We start from the raw sequence: 14,574 nt of genomic DNA, 5'->3' as shown, positions 1-14,574 counted from the left end.
AAGGCAATGCCAAAGAATGCTCAAACTACCGCACAATTGCACTCATCTCACACGCTAGTAAAGTCATGCTCAAAATTCTCCAAGCCAGGCTTCAGCAGTATGTAAACCGTGAACTCCCAGATGTTCAAGCAGGTTTTAGAAAAGGCAGAGGCACCAGAGATCAAATTGCCAACATCCGCTGGATCATGGAGAAAGCAAGAGAGTTCCAGAAAAACATCTATTTCTGCTTCATTGACTATGCCAAAGCCTTTGACTGTGTGGATCACAATAAACTGTGGAACATTCTGAAAGAGATGGGAATCCCAGACCACCTGACCTGCCTCTTGAGAAACCTGTATGCAGGTTAGGAAGCAACAGTTAGAACCGGTCATGGAACAACAGACTGGTTCCAAATAGGAAAAGGTGTACGTCAAGGTTGTATATTGTCACCTTGCTTATTTAACTTATATGCAGAGTACATCATGAGGAACGCTGGGCTGGAAGAAGCACAAGCTGGAATCAAGATTGCTGGGAGAAATATCAATAACCTTAGATATGCAGATGACACTACCCTTATGGCAGAAAGTGAAGAGGAACTCAAAAGCCTCTTGATGAAAGTGAAAGAGGAGAGTGAAAAGGTTGGCTTGAAGCTCAACATTCAGAAAACAAAGATCACGGCATCTGGTCCCATCACTTCATGGGAAATAGATGGAAAAACAATGGAAACAGTGTCAGACTTTGTTTTTTTGGGCTCCAAAATCACTGCAGATGCTGATTGCAGCCATGAAATTAAAAGACGCTTGCTCCTTGGCAGGAAAGTTATGACCAACCTTGATAGTATATTAAAAAGCAGAGACATTACTTTGCCGACCAAGGTCCGTCTAGTCAAGGCAATGGTTTTTCCCGTGGTCATGTATGGATGTGAGAGTTGGACTGTGAAGAAAGCTGATCGCCGAAGAATCGATGCTTTTGAACTGTGGTGTTGGAGAAGACTCTTGAGAGTCCCTTATACTGCAAGGAGATCCAACCAGTCCATTCTAAAGGAGATCAATCCTGGATGTTCATTGGAGGGACTGATGCTAAAGCTGAAACTCCAATACTTTGGCCACCTCATGCGACGAGTTGACTCACTGGAAAAGACTCTGATGCTGGGAAAGGTTGGGGGCGGGAGGAGAAGGGGACGACGGAGAATGAGATGGCTGGATGGCATCACCGACTCTGTGGACATGAGTTTGAGTGTACTCCGGGAGTTGGTGTTGGACAGGGAGGCCTGGCGTGCTGTGATTCATGGGGTCGCGGAGAGTCGGACACGACTGAGCGACTGAACTGAACTGAACTGAACTGAAATATTTGTCTGCAGTGGGTGGATGCAGGATCTTTATTTGCAACACGTGGGATGTCGTTTCCTGAGCAGGGATTGAACACAGGCCCCGTGCAATGGGAGCTCAGAGTCTAGCCACTGGACCACCAGGGAAGTCCCGGAAATGCATTTTTAAAAGTTGCCTTCGTTACTGGGGAAACGCAGGAATAGAAATAGTTTTTCTAATTAAGACAAATAAATCTTTTGGCTCTGTGTTCCTGGAGCAGACAAGAGAAAACTGTCGGCTCCAGCCCCCTGGGGAGAGACAGGGAAGGCGGAGCTTGTCCTCCAGGAAGGACAGAGGCTGTCGATGCAAGCGAAGAGGGTGGAGTCTGTGCATGCTGACGGGCTGACACCACAGAGAGCCGGCCCCTGTCCTTCAGGTGTGAGGTGTGGGCTCCCAGCCCCTGCGTGGGGACCTGATGCCCGGGCCTCCTCATCCCCAGGTGCGGGGTGGGGTGCCTCTCTGCTGCCCCCTGGTGGCCACTCGGCCCTGGCTGCTGAGGGGCCAGGAAGCATCTGTCCAGGTGCAGATTCAGAACCCGCTGCCCAGGTGGTCATTCCCTGGGCCGTGACTGTTGGTCCCATGGGAGGAGCTGCTGCTCCCTTCATGCCCTCAGACTGCCTCAGTGTCAAGCTTTAGGGTCTCAGGTTACCTGTAAAGTGATGAGCAGACCTGTTTGGAGAAGGAGGCTCAGGGTTCCGCCTGAGGCGTCCCTGAGGCCACCTTTATGACATTCAGTCTCCAAAACACAAACTGTCTTTCTATATGATCTGCTCCTGATTTAATATCATCACCAAATGTTTTACAGCTCTCTGTAAACAGGCCTTTTCTCTCCTAAGTTAAATTAATTCCTTGGATACTATTGTTAATGGAATTGTTTGTTGGTGCATCAAAACCCAGATGAGTTTTGCATCTGAATCTTGAGCCCTGATTCATTTCTGAATTCATTATGAGCTCTAGTAAGTTTTTGTGGACTTTCGGAATTTGTCTATATTGTATTGTGCGCCCAGAGAATAGAGACCCTTTGATCTCTTCCTCCCGGTTTAGATGGCCATTATTTCTTTCTCTTGCTCAGCTGCTGTGACTAGAATTTCCAGGACAGAGTTCAATGGCAGCGGGGAAAGCTTTCAGTCTTTCACATGGAGTGTGATATATGTTGTGCGTTTTTCATAAATGCCCTTCATTGGGTTGAGATATATTCTTTCTACACAGAATTTTCTGGTGTTTTGTTTCTCTTTTTCTTTTGGTCATGAAAAGATGTTTGATATTGTCAAATCTTTTTCTGTACCATTTGTGATATTTAATTTTTTTTCTCTTTAATTTGTTTCGGTGGTATACTCATGACTGTCTTAGGTTGAACCACACTTGCATTCCTGGGGTGACTGTCACTTGGACTTTTGATACATTTTTTTTTTATTAAGTTGGCTAATATATTAAAAGATTTTTTCTTGTATGTTTATAAGGCATTTGGGGCTTCGCTTTCTTTTCTTGTAATGTCTTTATTGGTAAGTGTAATTCCAACTTTATGGAATAAACTAGAGAGTATCCTTCCTCCTCTACCGTCTGAAAGATTTTGATAAAGATTAGTGTCTAATTCCTCTTTCGATGGTTGGTATAATTACCATCTGTCCTCCCTGGTGGCTCAGAGGTCAAATATCTGCGTGCTAGGCAGCAGGCCCCATGCACGGGAGGCGACTCGAGTTCCATTCTTGGGTTGGGAAGATCCCATGGTGAAGGAAATGGCTACCACCTCCAGTATTCCTGCCTGCAAAATTCCATGAACAGAGGAGCTGGCAGGCTGCAGTCCATGGGTTGCAAATAGTCGGACCTGACCTTGCAGCTAAACAATAGTAAGAATTAGTTAGCAAACCAAGACACGAGTGCAATGCCTCCTTGCTAAGAAATCCAGAGATGGCCAGTCACAAACAGCAGGCAGTCTCCGCAGCTCCCTGCTCCTGCCCTCTGGTCATCACGAGAATTCCTTGCTTTGCTTTCACTTCTTTCCAGCTCCTGATGGTGGAGCGAGCGCTCCTGAGACCTTCCCATTTGTTGCTAACCTTTCAAATGTATTTTTACTCAACTAAAACCCCCCCATATTAAAAAATATCAAGTCTTTCTTTTAAAAAGAAAATAAGAACACCACATTGGACATATGTCTCTTCCTTTGCCTGTCTTTAAATGAGACCCGAGTTCTACATTTCACACTATTGTCAAGAAAGCACCATGGAGCCTGGTCCTGGGAACTCTAAATCCATTCCTGACCCCCCTGTGCAGAGCATGTCAAAGGGCCAGGAGGACGGGCAGCCTGGGGGCTCAGACCTGGGGGAGCCGGGCCAGGCCTGTCCCTGCTGTGTCTACAGTCCTCCCGGGGCTGGAGGAGAGTATGAGCAGGACGGGAGGGTTTGCGTCTCACTTCCCCGTCTGTCTGTGTCACTGTGAGCATCACCACTGCTATCATATGACTGACAGTAATAGTCGGCCTCGTCCTCTGCCTGGGCCCCGCTGATGGTCAGGGTGGCCGTGGTGTCTGATTTGGAGCCAGAGAACCGGTCAGGGATCCCTGAGGCCAGGTTGCTATCACCATAAGTGACCAGCACAGGGGCCTGGCCCGGCTTCTGCTGGTACCAGTGAGCATAATAGCTTTCTAAGTCGTCTCCCTGGCAGGTGATCCTGGCCGTCTGTCCCAAGGACACGGACACGGCAGGCGGCTGAGTCAGCTGAGAAGAAGCCAGGTGACCTAGAAGAGAGGAGAGCAAGCGGAGTGTGAGGACGAGGGTCTCCCCACCAGGACCCCATGCCCCCTGCAGCGGCCCCTGTGCTGAGCTGACGTTCAGGGCCAGCCTGAGCCCTGGTCCCTTGAGGGGCCGAGCCTGGGGGCCACACCTGAGCAGAGAGTGAGGAGGGGCAGCAGGAGACGGGTCCAGGCCATGGTGGACGCGCCCTGAGCTCTGCCTCTGAGCCCGCAGCAGCGCTGCACTCCACGAGCCCCTTTATCCCCTCTCAGAGCTCTGAGGGGGCAGTGAGGGTTTGGGTTTATGCAAATTCACCCCCTGGGGCCCTCACTGAGAGGCAGGGGCACCACACCATCAGCCCTTGTCTGTCCCCAGCTTCCTCCACGGCGACTCACGTCTGCACATCAGACTTGTCCTCAGGGACTGAGGTCACTGTCACCTTCCCTGTGTCTGACTACATGACCACTGTCCCAACGCCCCTGGCCTGTGGTCTCTCCTGGACTCCCCAGCGGGGCGATCAGCCTGGCAGCGTCCTGGCTGAGGACTGAGGCATGGACGGTGCCCTTTGCCCTGGGTGTCCTGTGTGTCCTGAGGGGATGGCCTGTCCAGTCCTGACTTCCTGCCAAGCGCTGATCCTTGGACACCTGTGGACCCGCAGGGCTGGTTCCCCTGAAGCCCTCCTCGGGCAGCCCAGCCTCTGACCTGCTGCTCCTGGCCGCACTCTGCTGCCCCCTGCTGGCTACCCCACGAGCTGCCTCTAGTAGAGCTCTGATTTCTCAGCAAGACTGTAATTACTGTCTTCAGTTCAGTTCAGTCCCTCAGTCCTGTCTGACTCTTTGCGACCCCACGGACTATACAGTCCATGGAATTCTCCAGGACAGAATACTAGAGTGGGTAGCCTTTCCCTTCTCCAGGGGACCTTCCCGACCCAGGAATCGAAATGGTGTCTCCTTCATTGCAGGCAGATATTTTTTTACCAACTGAGCTATCCTGAGCGTGAGTGTAATTATTCTCTTCAGTTCTGTTCAGTCCCTCAGACATGTCCGACTCTATGCCACCCCATGGACTGCAGCACGCCAGGCTCCCTGTCCATCACCAACTCCCAGAGCTTGCTCAAACTCATGTCCATTGAGTCCGTGATGCCATCCAACCATCTCATCCTCTGTCGTCCCCTTCTCCTCCTGTCCTCAATCTTTCCCAGCATCAGGGTCTTTTCCAGTGAGTCAGTTCTTCACATCAGGCAATCAAAGTATTGGAGTTTCAGCTTCAGCATCAGTCCTTCCAATGAAGATTCAGGACTGATTTCCTTTAGGATGGACTGGTTGGATCTCCTTGCTGGTCAAGAGACTCTCAAGAGTCTTCTCCAACACCACAGTTCAAAAGCATCAATCCCTTGGCTCTCAGCTTTCTGTATAGTCCAGCTCTCACATCCGTACATGAATACTAGAAAAACCAAAGCTTTGACTAGACGAAACTTTGTTGGCAAAGTAATGTCTATGCTTTTTAATATGCTGTCTAGGTTGGTCTTAAATTTTCTTCCAAAGAGCAAGCGTCATTTAAATTCATGGCTGCAGTCACCATCTGCAGTGATTTTGGAGCCCCCAAAGTTAGTCTGTCATTGTTTCCCCATCTATTTGCCATGAAGTGATGGGACCAGATGCCATGATCTTAGTTTTCTAAATGTTGAACTTTAAGCCAACTTTTTCACTCTCCTTTTTCACTTTCATCAAGAAGCTCTTTAGTTCTTCACTTTCTGCCATAAGGGTGGTGTCATTTGCATATCTGGGTTATTGATATTTCTCCTGAGAATCTTGATTCCAGCTTGTGCTTCTTCCAGCCCAGCGTTCCTCATGATGTACCCTGCATATAAGTTAAATAAGCTGGGTGACAACATACAGCCTTGACTTACTCCTTTTCTTATTTGGAACCAGTCTGTTGTTCCATGTCCAGTTCTAACTGTTGCTTCCTGACATGCATACAGATTAAAGCGGCAGGTCAGGTGATCTGGTATTTCCTTCTCTTTAAGAATTTTCCACAGTTTGTGGTGATCCACACAGTCAAAGGCTTTGGCATAGTCGATAATGCAGAAGTAGATGCATTTCTGGAACTCTCTTGCTTTTTTGATGATCCAGCGGATGTTGGCAGTTTGATCTCTGGTTCCTCTGCCTTTTCTGAACCCAGCTTGAACACCTGGAAGTTCACAGTTCACATATTGCTGAAGCCTGGCTTGGAGAATTTTGGGCACTACTTTGCTAGCGTGTGAGATGAGTGCAATTGTGTGGTAGTTTGAGCATTCTTTGGCATTGCCTTTCTTTGGGATTCGAATGAAAACTGACCTTTTCCAGGCCTGTGGCCACTGCTGAGTTTTCCAAATTTGCTGGCATATTGAGTGCATCACTTTAACAGCATCATCTTTCAGGATTTGAAATAGCTCAACTGGAATTCCATCACCTCCATTAGCTTTGTTTGCAGTGATGCTTCCTAAGGCCCCCCTGACTTCACATTCCAGGATGTCTGGCTCTGGTGAGTGATCACGCCACCGTGATTATCTGGGTCGTGAAGATCTTTTTGTACAGTTCTTCTGAGGAACAGACTTTATGATCTCCATCCCTGCATCTCTTTATGTCTAGAGAAGCACTACCTGCCTTCATGGTGACTTCAGATCCTCATGACTAACAAGAAACCTTTTGTAAAACGAGTGCTTCATGGTATTGCACTCCTCCTTCACCAAAACCGTATATACTGGCTTTTCCCCGCTGCCCCAGATACGTCTCAGAGCTCTCTGAGATGCTGCCTCCTGGGCTGAAGTCCTCATTTTGCCCCAAATAAAACTTAACTGGCAACTCTCAAGTTGTCCATCTGTGTTTAGTGGACAATACAAATATAATGGAAAATTTAAATTGAATATAATCCATGGGGAGAAATCCAAACACCTGATGAGGGAGAGAGAGAGGGAGAGAAAGGAAAGGAGAGGAGAGGAGCAGGGGAGGCGGCAGGAGACAGAGGGGAAGACACTGTGGGAAGGGGCGGGAAGGGGAGGAGGGGGAGTGAGAGAGAGAGAGGCCAGGGTTAATCCGCAACCCAATTCCGCGGGTGTGTCCTGAAGCCGGGGAGAATCTGAGCCAGGCCGGGGACAGAGCTGTGTCTCCAGAGCTCGTGGCTGTGACCTGGAGCTGTGTGGTCAGCCCCCCTGACCCCAGCCTGGCCCTGCTGGTGGTCGGGGACCGTGATCCTGGACACAGTGTCTGAGTGTCTGTCTGAAATCCCTGCGGAGGCGCCACTCAGGACGGACCCCGCCCGGCCCCACCTGGATCTGCAGGTCCAGACCTGAGTGGGGCTTCCTGCCTGGAACTGAGCAGCTGGAGGGACACCTGCTCCCTGGCAGTGGAGCGGCCCCAGGAGCACTCAGAGCTGCTCGGGAGGGACAGAGCTCGTCTCCAAGGATCCCCTAAGGTGTCTCCTGGCCAGAGTCAGAGCCGGGATGAGCACGTGGTCTGAGTCGGGCTTTCAGAGCTGGTGGCTGCATTCCTGGGGACAGAGGGCTGGGTCCTAACCTGGGGGTCAGAGGGCAGGACGGGAGCCCAGCTGACCCCTGGGGGCTGGCCTCCTCTGTGGTCTCCCCTGGGTGGTCACAGCTTCCCCTGGACGTGCACTCAGAGAAGGACAGCTGGGGCCCGGCTGTCAGGAGGGGTTCCAGAGGCCAGACTCAGGGGAGGAGGCTCTGACCTGCCCAGGTTGTGGCTGAGGTTTTGGGGTCCTCCTGGAGGCTCTGGCCCTGCAGGCCCTGCAAGGGCATCTCTAGTGGAGCAGGTCTCCACAAGACTGATGAAGTGAATCCCCTAGGAGAGGACTGATTGTGAAGGGGCAGCATTCTAGAACCCACAGGCGCGCAGGGAGCTGGCACTGGGTCCTGTGGCGGCAGGCAGGGCACTCAGGGCTGACTCGGGGTCTGGGGATTCGATGGTGCCCACAGCACTGGGTCTTCCATCAGAACCCCAGACTTCACAGGGCAGTTTTGGGAATTAGGTCAGGACATGAGGGCCACAGAGACGTGGCGATGGCCTAGACAAGGCCGTCACAGAGAGAGCCCCAGGGACCGTGATCAGATGGGTGTGACTGTGCTGTCACTCAGGCCCCGTCTCCCCACATCAACACCAGGGTCCCGTCAGCCCGTCATCACTGCTGACGCCCTGAGCTGAGCCTGCCCGGAGGGCCGGGAGGAGGGGCCGCCTGGGGCTCAGACCTGGGGGAGCCGGGCCAGGCCTGTCCCTGCTGCGTCCACAGTCCTCCCGGGGCTGGAGGAGAGCGTGAGCAGGACGGGAGGGTTTGCGTCTCACTTCCCCGTCTGTCTGCGTCACTGTGAGCATCACCACTGCTGTCAGCTGACTGACAGTAATAGTCAGCCTCGTCCTCAGCCCGGGCACCGCTGATGGTCAAGATGGCTGTTTGGCCTGAGCTGGAGCCAGAGAACCGGTCAGGGATCCCTGAGCGCCGCTCACTGTCTTTATAAATGACCATCACGGGGGCCTGGCCTGGCTTCTGCTGGTACCACTGAGTATATTGTTCATCCAGCAGGTCCCCCGAGCAGGTGATCTTGGCCGTCTGTCCCAAGGCCACGGACACTGAAGTCGGCTGGGTCAGCTCATAGGAGACCACGGAGCCTGGAAGAGAGGAGGGAGAGGGGTGGGAAGGAAGGACCCCCTCAGTGAGTGAGAAGGGCGCCTCCCTGAGGCTGTGTCTGGGCTGAGCTCTGGGTTTGGGGCAGGCCCAGGCCTGGGTGTGGGACCAGGGCCGGGGGGCCAAGCCCGGGGTCCACACCTGAGCAGAGAGTGAGGAGGGGCAGCAGGAGACGGGTCCAGGCCATGGTGGACGCGCCCTGAGCTCTGCCTCTGAGCCCGCAGCAGCTCTGCGCTCCACGAGCCCCTTTATCCCCTCTCAGAGCTCTGAGGGGGCAGTGAGGGTTTGGGTTTATGCAAATTCACCCCCTGGGGCCCCTCACTGAGAGGCAGGGGCACCACACCATCAGCCCTTGTCCGTCCACGGCTTCTCACGTCTGCACATCTGACCTATCCTCAGGGACTGAGCTCACTGTCACCTTCCCTGTGTCTGACTTCATGACCACTGTCCCAACGCCCCTGGCCTGTGGTCTCCCCTGGACTCCCCAGCGGGGCGGTCAGCCTGGCAGCGTCCTGGTGCCCCTTGCCCTGGGTGTCCTGGGGTTCACTGTGGATGTGACCCTCAGAGGTGGTCACTAGTCCTGAGGGGATGGCCTGTCCAGTCCTGACTTCCTGCCAAGCGCTGACCCTTGGACACCTGTGGACCCGCAGGGCTGGTTCCCCTGAAGCCCTCCTCGGGCAGCCCAGCCTCTGACCTGCTGCTCCTGGCCGCGCTCTGCTGCCCCCTGCTGGCTACCCCACGAGCTGCCTCTAGTAGAGCTCTGATTTCCGAGCGGGACTAATTACTGTCTCAGGTACATTCAGGGCCCTGTGGAGGGCTGAGTTAGCATTTCTCACACTAGAGAACCACGGTCCTCCTGTGTACAGTGATCACACTCCTCTCTGTGGGACTTTTGCAGAAGATTCTGCAGCCAGGAGTCACAAGGAGTCTTAGCTGAGAAATGCTGGATCAGAGAGACCTGCTAACCAAGGTGAGCGCGGGAACCTGGAAATCTTCAGTTCAGTTCATTTCAGTCATTCAGTCGTGTCTGACTCTTTGGGGTCCCACAGACTGCAGCACGCCAGGCCTCCCTACCACCTCATCCTCTGTCGTCCCTTCTCCTCCTGCCTTCAGTCTTCCCCAGCATCAGGGTCTTTTCCAAGAGTCAGTTCTTCGAATCAGGTGGCCAGGTTTTGGAGTTTCAGCTTCAGCATCAGTCCTTTCAATGACTAGTCAGGACTGATTTCCTTTAGGATTGACTGGTTTGATATCCTTGCAGTTCAAGGGACTCTCAAGAGTCTTCTCCAACACCACAGTTAAAAGCCATCAATTCTTCGGTGCTCAGCTTTCTTTTTGGTACAACTCTCACATCCATACATGGCTACTGAAAATATATTATTCTTGTAGAACCAGTTTGGGGCTTCCCACTTGGCTCTAGTGGTAAAGAATCTACCAGCCAACTCAGAAGATGTAAGAGATGTGGGTTCAATCTCTGAGTCAGGAAGATCCCCTGGAGAAGGGCATGACAACCCACTCCAGTATTCTTAGCTGGAGAATCCCATGGACAGAGAAACCTGGTGGGCTACAGTCCATGGAGTCGCACAGAGTCAGACACGACTGAAGCGACTTAGCTACGTGGAAAAGAGCATGCGCGAAGCCGTCTAAAAAACAGGTCAGGAAATCTCGTGTTTTGAAGGCTTACTGAGAAAGTTGATGCACTGTTCCAACACTTCCTCTCATTTGAAAAGTTCAGAAACATTAGATCAAATGGTGGTCAATACTTTGGATGTGCTCCAACAGGTTATATCGGCAGATGGAATTGAAGGCAGTTTATGGGGTAATTGGAGGACAAGATGAGGTCATACACTGAGAACGTTGTCTAGCATCTAAGGCATACACAATAAGCATTAGCTGTTATTAGCAAAATAAAGTTAGCTTAAATCACCAATATCAGATGGCATTCTTAAAGTCACTGAGCTATAAAATCAGGGATGAGTAGCCAAAATGTAAATTTTGACTCGTTATGATTTCCATGTCACAAGACTAGAAAATCACAAATGTGATATTAATTAAAAAAAATCCAGAAAGAATCCAAGAATTTAAAATTGCATCACATTTCTATGCTAGACAAGCTGATATTAAGTTATAATTAATAAAGGATTGGACTATTAAACTCTTAACATATGAGGCAACATGACTCTCTAACAAAACATTTAAAAATATGTTGTGGATAAATTATTGTTGTCCTTAAAGAAATAAAAAGACATAACCATAAGCAATTGGTTGATATAGTCCACTGAGAATTTCAAAAGCCATTTGACAAAGTTTTACACGAGCTAATTTCAAAATCTGATCAGGCTGTAGTAAAGAGTCTGTTTTATCTTATAAAGGGTCTAGAGACAAGAAGCAAATAATATAAATTAATTATATTAGAATAGAAATGGGTGAATAAGAGAGTTCTGTAAAGACTGCATGAATTAATAAATAACTTTGAATAGAGACAACAAAGCAAAATATTTATATTTGGAGATGATACTAAGTCATTTTGAGTAGTTAAGAATAGACTCCTGAAAGATCTGATTTATCTTTGAGAATAAATAGAAAAATTGTCAATGACGGACAAAAGATAAACCATCGTATTTGTATACTAAATGAATCCAAGCCAGAGAAATGGAATTCTGATTTCTGGTAATGGAGGAGTAGCTCTTACTGGGCCAAATATTCTTCAACAAACAACAATGAACTCTGGAGAAAATACAACAACTACCTAAACGCACTGGAGAACAAACAAAAATAGGAGGAAACTTGATAGCAGCCCACTCTCGGAAGGAAGGCGTGGTGTGGGCTACGCTTCTCATTTTTCTCAGTTTGCTTACCTGAGAGCAAACCCTAGTTTATGCCGGATGGGGTGGCTAAAGCTTGGCCAGAAAATTCACAGTCCTAGAGGCGTGAATGATCAGAGCACAAGTTTCAGGGGGACCACACAAGCTAGAAATTGAAGAGCAAGTCCCAGAAAGGAGAGGGCCAGGGAGGAGACTATATTCTGCACAGCAGTTTTGCTTAAACCTCTGTCAGATTCTTGAACTACATAGGTATGCGGAAGGCTTCAAGCAGCCCAATTAAGGCTAGAAGAAGTAAACTAGGTTTCTACTTCTTCATCTACTGGATAAGATGGTTGGATGGCATCACGGACTCAATGGACATGAGTCTGAGTAAACTCCAGGAGTTGGTAATGGACAAGGAGGCCTAGCGTGCTGCAGTCCATGGGGTCGCAAAGAGTCGGACACGACTGAGCGACTAAGCTGAACTGAACTGATGCTTCAGGCAACACAAGGAGTTTGTCATTAGAGTTCTGTAAAATTGTAGTAGAGTCAGTAAAATTGTCTGATAAAATGTTCAATATTCTCAAGAGGGACATAAGAGAAACCAAAACCTGTACACCATATCATTAGCAATGTCCAGGATATAATCCAAAATTACCAAGAATGTGAAGAAATAAGAACATGTGACCAATGTTCAAATAAAAGGCAATCAATGGAGACACACCCAGAGATAACCAATATAACAAAATCACGAAAGATTTTAAAACAGCTTTTTAACTATACTTGACACTATAAAGGAAAATATGCTCAAGTGAATAGAGAATGCCAGAGAGAAATAGAAAATGTTGAAAATAACCAAATTAAGTCACAAAACTGCAACATTAATATCTAAAATAAAACATCCACTGCATAGTCTTAACAAGAGACTGAAAATGACAGAAGAAAGTGCTAGTTAAAGGTAGTTTCATATAAATTAGACAATCTGAGGAATTATATGTTGACTGTAAAAACTCCTTTACATCATAAAGGCACAGATAGTTTAAAAGTAAAAAGATGGGAAAAGGCTATAAAATACAAAACTGATCATAGAAAACCTAAGTAGCTATGTTCATATCTAACAAAACAAACTTCAGAGCAAGGAGTATTATCAAGGATAAAGTTCATAAGTATTAATGAGCTAAGTTCAAGTTGACAAATTCTCAACGTATATGCATATATTAACAAAAATTTAAATAAAACACAAGAAGCAAAAATTGATAGAACTATAAGCGGAAATTGACAAGTCTACAGAAATGATAACAATTCTTTTTTTGCTAATAAATAGCACACATAAAAAATTGTTCGTGCCGTAAGAGACTAGGAACACATCCAACTTGACCTGACATTTACAGAACATGTGGCCAACATCGGCAAGATGCACAATTTTTTCTAGTGCCTATGAAACACTCACTAAAATAGACCATATTCTGGGATTTAAAAAAAATTCTCAGTAATTTTTTGTTTTTGGCTATGCATGGCTAGAAGTATCTCAGTTCCTCAGCTAGGGACTGAACCCAGACTGTGGCAGCAAAAGACCAGAATCCTAATCACTAGGCCACCGGGGAACTCCCTCAGTAACTTTTAAAAAATCAAATAATAAAAATTATGTTTGCCACAGTGAATTTAAACTAGAAATCAACAATAGGAAGATGAGGAAGCTATCTGACAATGTTCTCAAATATTTAAAAATTAAAGAACATACTTCTAAATTGGCTTTCTTGGAGGCTCAGATGGTAAAGGATCTGCCTGCTAGGTAGGAGACCCAGGTTCGATCCCTGGGTTGGGAAGATCCCCTGGAGAAGGGAATGGCTACCCACTTCAGTAATCTTGCCTGGAGAATCCCCTGGACAGAGGAACCTGGCAAACTACCATGGGATTGCAAACAGTCAGAAATGACTAAGGGACTCACACTTTCACTTCTGAACAACCTCTGTGCTATGGTTTGAATGTTTGTGTCCCCCTGAGATTCATATACTGAAAACCTAATGTCCCAGGTGTAGTTGGGAGGTGAAGCCTTTGGGAGGTGGTTAGGTGGTGATTAATTAACAGGGCCCTTATACATAGGATTGGTGCCCTTACGAACGTGGCCTCAGGGAGCTTCCCAGCCCCTTCAGCCATGTGATGACACGGCACTGAGCTGGCTGTGTGCAGTCTGGACGGAGGGGGAGCTTCGTCAGGACTGACTCTGCTGGCCGCGTGATCTCAGCCTTCTAGCCCCCAGAATTTAGGAATAAATGTCTGTTGTTTACAAGCCACCGAGTCTGGGGCAGTTTGTTGCAGCTGCCCAAACAGACCAAGACAGCCTGGGCTGAAGAAGAAATCTGAAAGCAAATTACAAAGTAATACGTAAGCTGTATGAAAACGAAAACACAATGTGTAAAATTAATGAGATGCAGCTAAACACATGCCAAGAGGAAAATACACAGCGTTGAATGCTTTTGTTATAAAAAAGAGAGATCTTAAACTAATGAAGCTACAGAAGTTAAACCCAGAGAAATTAAAAGGGTTCCCAAATGCCTGAGAAGGGACAGAGGTGGACAGCTAGACATGAGCAGGGTATCGAAAGAGACCAAAATCCAAAATCAGGAAAATTAATGTGACTAACCATACAGTTGTCGACTGGGGACCCCATGATATGTGGTTATCTAACTGCTCATATAACATTAACGACGCTGTGTGTGACTGTGCCACTCAAGTAGCACGGAAGCTTACTAGCACCACAGTGGAACATTACATGACAAAGCCTTCTTGGCTGGCTTGAGGGTAGAATGACACCCCCTCGTCTTCAAACAGATTGGGCCTGAACAACGAGACATCTGGAAACTTGCTGCGAACACCGAAGAACTTAGAACTTGGACTGGACATTTCACAGAGACCAATCATACTCACAGTAACTATCTTTCATTATTATCAGTCATACTTCATACAAGCTTGTGGTCCCCTTCCTTTTGTTACAATTATATTTGTTGCTTACTGTTGCCT

General features: G+C 48.3%; 1 gene segment (V, D, J or C); it reads right to left on the bottom strand.

The window, feature by feature from the left end:
- The window catches only part of LOC129542721 (immunoglobulin lambda variable 2-18-like), a 56,572-nt gene that overhangs the window by 18,053 nt on the left and 23,945 nt on the right, over positions 1 to 14,574 (bottom strand).

The sequence above is a fragment of the Moschus berezovskii genome, chromosome 19, assembly GCF_049115385.1.
Source record: "Moschus berezovskii isolate FMDL1 chromosome 19, NW_MosBer_1.0, whole genome shotgun sequence".
Taxonomy (NCBI): Eukaryota; Metazoa; Chordata; class Mammalia; order Artiodactyla; family Moschidae; genus Moschus; species Moschus berezovskii.
This window is presented reverse-complemented; position numbering and strand designations above follow the sequence as displayed.